At 40.5% G+C, this 4,699-nt stretch overlaps 1 protein-coding gene across 1 annotated transcript in view; it reads left to right on the top strand.

The window, feature by feature from the left end:
* Positions 1-4,699, top strand: part of STARD9 (StAR related lipid transfer domain containing 9) — a 118,949-nt gene that overhangs the window by 1,233 nt on the left and 113,017 nt on the right. The gene's annotated exons all lie outside the window — the stretch shown is intronic.

Raw genomic sequence — 4,699 nt, 5'->3', positions numbered from 1 at the left:
AGCAGGGGAGGGTCAGAGAGAGAGAGCGAGAGAGAGAGAGCGAGAGGGAGACACAGAATCTGAAGCAGGCTCCAGGCTCTGAGCTGTCAGCACAGAGCCCAAAGCGGGGCTTGAACCCACAAACTGTGAGATCATGACCTTGGTGGAAGAGGAACACTTAACTGACTGAGCCACCCAGGCGCCCCACCCCAGAACTGTTTTTTAAAGAGCTTTGCTGATAGGTAGAGTTTGCTGATAGGTAGAGAAGGGGTAGAAAGAACCCTGAGAGCAAAGGACTTCAGCTGTTAGAAAACCCCATTTTGGGGAGACAACATGTAGAAGGAGGTGAGTGAGAAGAGACAAGGCTGCAGAATGTAGTTTGGGACCAGAAGACATACACTGGAATTATTTGGGAAGTTTAAAATTTTTCCAGGACATAAGGTGGCTTGCAGATTGGGCATAAGGATTAAAAAAAAATGCATTGTCTCCCATAACAAAATTTGGTACTAGCAGGGATTATTTTTGTCCCTGATATGGTGGTGATTGGTTTTGAAAAGTCATGCAACTGTTAGGCTAATGAGGACAGCAATGGGAGGAGGGAAAGAAACAAGAACAGAAAAGAAAGTAGGAAAAAGGCAAAAGGGATACAATGGAGAACAGAGGAGAGCAGCACATGCCTGAACTGCTGTTTAGATTGGTAAGTGATTTATGACCTCTGGCTTCTGCATGATTGGATGTGGTGACTTATGGTTGAGGAGTTTTCTTAGGTGCAGCTGCCACCTTGGAGGTAGCCTTCAGTAGATCTTCTTTTTGCAAAAACTGTTCTTTTAGGGTTCTCAGGATACTTACCTGACCACTCCTCACAGTAGCCTCTCAATTCCTTGAGAGCTAGGAATTTATTATAGTGTGGATTAGATTAAGAACATGCTTTTGTGGGGTGTCTGGGTGGCTCCGTCGATTAAGTGTTCAACTTCCTGTCAGGTCATGATCTCACAGTTTGTGGGTTCATGCCCTGTGTCCGGCTCTGTGCTGACAGCTCAGGGCCTGGAGCCTGCTTGGGATTCTGTGTCTCCCTTTCTCTCTGCCCCTCCCCCACTCCTGCTCTGTCTCTTGCTTTCTCAAAAAATAATCATTAAAAATTTTTAAGAAAATGGTTTTGAAATTAAGTTATTTGCAGCCACAGTAGAGAGTAGTTTATCTCATCAAACAAAAGTGAGGGCAAATGAAGGGCACAAAAACTCATTTACTTTTAGTTTAGGTTATGAGGCTTGAGCATCAAGAGGTAGAATGCCAATACTGCAGATATCCAGATATAAGTAATTATACGAGGCTGAAGATTCAGGAGCAAATATGGATAAACCCACTGTGACTCCCCAGGTAAGAAGTCAAGACCACTCCTGTCTTCTTGGAGAATCCTGCAGAGATGCAGCTCTACTCCAGGGTTTGTTAACTTCCACCATCTTTGCTGACGCTCATCCAAATGTAGGGAATCGGCTAATTATGTGGTTTGTTCAACCTTCAAATAAGTCATTGGCACAGATTTAGCTAATAGTCTTTGGATCTGATGTTGTACTTTGGAAGAAATCTTAGGGATCATATGGTCTAAGCTTCCATTTTTTGTTTTTCCAGATAAGACTTGTTTAAAGTCTAAAAGTAGGAAGAGCCAAGATTCCAGTCAATAGACCAAGCTGTTCCTTCCTGAGATTACAGAAAAGTTGGGCTTCTTGACCAAATAAATACCTGTTTGCTTAATAGGACTAGAACTGACCATCAGTAAGATGATAATGTGGGAAATGATTTTGATTCTCTCCTAGCCCTCATAATTTCCTGTAATTAGAAAGTCTGTAGCTCATTAGGTGATGCTCTCTCTCTCCCTTGTGTATCCAAAATCACTCATCATTGAAAGAACATGTTCCCTTCTGTTAATATTGTAGGTTCCGGAATATCCCCCAATGTCCTGTCAAAAGTTACTGTTCATAGACTATATTCTCTTTCTGTGGGTCGTAGGTTGTTGGTTTTTTTAAATCCATAAAATAGGATAACTATTTTAGTGGTTTTTTATGAAGATTAAATGAAAGAATACTTTAAAAATACTTAGGACCTGGCTCATTTTAAGTGTCAAAAAAAGTGTTAGCTATATAATTTTTAACAACTATTTTTATTACTCTTTATACTTAGCTTTTTTTTTTTTTAAGTTTTACCAAATGATTAGATAATAAGTGGTAATGGCTTGCTTATTTTCCCCTCTAGGACAGTGATTCTCAAATTATCGCATGCTTACAATCCACCTGGGGAGCTTGTTGTACTGCAAAGTGGTTGTTTTCTTTTTTTACCCCATAATGGAACTTGTTAACAGGAATTCAAATTAATAAGCCCACCATCTCACATAATTCTGATGAAGGTAGCTTGTGGACCATACTCTGAGAAACATTGCTCTTGGAGTAAATTAGTAACTGAGGATTTAGCCCTGTGCAAAGGGAAAGTCATCCTAAGAAATGAATGCCTGTTGGTAGAATTCAGGACCTAGTGGCAAGTGGTAGTAGCACCACTCCGCTACGTAAGGCTCCATCTCTGCAGACTTCCATTGAGCTCTGTGTGGCTAGCTCCCCAGTTGAGGTTAATGCCCTTTCATTCTGTTCACATTTTTTTTTAAGTTTATTTATTTATTTATTTTGAGAGAGAGAGAGAAAGCGTGAATTAGGGAGGGGCAGGGAGAAAGAGAGAGAGAGAGAGAGAGAGAGAGAGAGAGAGAGAGAGAATGCCAAGCAGGCTCCACGCTGTCAGTGGGGAATCAGACCCAGGGCTTGAATCCACTAACAGTGAGATCATGACCTGAGCTGAAATTGGATGCTTAATCATTTGAGCCACCCAGGGGCCCCTGTTTTGCTTAATTTTAATTTTGCCTCATTTTGTTTTAGAACAGTTTGGAATCATTAGGTTACCAGTTGCAGTGGTCGAGGCCAGGATGGATCAGCATCTTACCCTTATGATTTGTATCTTTCGTCCAAGAAGTCAAATTCAGGATGCTTCTTTTCAGGCTATTTTATATGAAATGAGATTCATAGATGAATCTTTAATAAAGGACATACTTTAAAAAATTAGGTAATAGTTTTGGAAAACTTATTGCATGATTTTTTCATATTTTCTTTATTTTCTAAATTTACTATAATTTGTGTATTACTTTTATGGTGGGAGGAGAGATCATAAAAACTACATTAGAATGAAGAAAGGAAAAAAGATGTTATCTTGTAAAATGTTAACAGCATTTTCTTTAGAAGCGTTGAGGGCAGGTGAGCAGGGTATGGTTTATGCTGGGGGACTAAGAATATCTTTGGTGCCTTGAGTACTGTCTAGTATAAAGTGTGAAAGAAAGAGCATTAATATCTTGAANAGAGAGAGGGAGTCACAGACTGAAACAGGCTCCAGGCTCTGAGCTGGCAGTCAGCACAGAGCCCGACGCGGGGCTCGAACCCACGAACCGCGAGATCATGACCTAAGCGAAAGTCGGACGCTTAACCGACTAAGCCACCCAGGCGCCCCTTTGTGTATTACTTTTATGGTGGGAGGAGAGATCATAAAAACTACCTTAGAATGAAGAAAGGAAAAAAGATGTTATCTTGTAAAATGTTAACAGCATTTTCTTTAGAAGCGTTGAGGGCAGGTGAGCAGGGTATGGTTTATGCTGGGGGACTAAGAATATCTTTGGTGCCTTGAGTACTGTCTAGTATAAAGTGTGAAAGAAAGAGCATTAATATCTTGAAGAAATTTAAGTAACAGAAATGTTACTACACGGGAGAGGGAAATTTACTACCCAGGGCTTTATTCTAGGCTTACTGGTTTAAAAAACTAGTCTTAGGGGCACCTGGTTGGCTCAGTTGGTTAAGAGGCCGACTTCGGCTCAGGTCATATTCTCACAGTTTGTGAGTTCAAGCCCTGCTCATATTCTCTGAACTGTCAGCACAGAGCCTGGAGGGGCTTGCTTCGGATTCTGTGTCTCCATTTCTCTCTGCCCCTCCCACACTCACACACGCACATATTCTCTCTCTCTCTCTCAAAAAATGAATAAACATTAAAAAATAAAATCTTAGGGGCTTCTGGGTGGCTCAGTCGGTTAAGCTCCAACTTTGGCTCAGGTCACGATCTCATGGTCGTGGGTTCGAGCCCCACGTCGGGCTCTGTGCTGACAGCTAGCTCAGAGCCTGCAGCCTGCTTCGGACTCTTTGTCTTCCTCTCTCTCTGACCCTCCCCTGCTCATACTGTCTCTATCTCTCTCTTAAAAATAAATAAAACATATAAAAAATTAAAAAAATAAATAAAATCTTAAATGTAAAGACTCTTCTTTCACTATGCCTCTCCTTCCCTCCTCAAGTTCTTAAGGTTACATCTTAAGAACCATGAGGAAGGATAAAAATGAGACTGAACATATTTTCTTAACTTTCAGGTCCTAGGCTAGGAGTAATTTAGTTGATTACTTTCATTATAGTGGAGGAAATGTTAATTCTCATCTGTTAACATTCTGGCCTTCAGCACTTTAGCTGAGAGGTCTTTATGTTATGAAAAAGAATTTCATATCAAGAATGGAATATATTCTGTTCATTTTAGGCTCCAAGTATATGGATCACTTGAATTAAGCCCCTTATAGTAAATTTAGGGGTTGGTTAGCTGTTAGCAGTGTTTACATAACTGCGACATAGGAAAATTCTTTTTTTCTTATTTTTTT

This window comes from Crocuta crocuta, unplaced genomic scaffold (genome assembly GCF_008692635.1).
Source record: "Crocuta crocuta isolate KB4526 unplaced genomic scaffold, BGI_CrCroc_1.0 scaffold102, whole genome shotgun sequence".
Taxonomy (NCBI): Eukaryota; Metazoa; Chordata; class Mammalia; order Carnivora; family Hyaenidae; genus Crocuta; species Crocuta crocuta.
The sequence above is the reverse complement of the archived record's forward strand: the minus strand, read 5'-3'. Positions and strand labels throughout refer to the sequence as shown.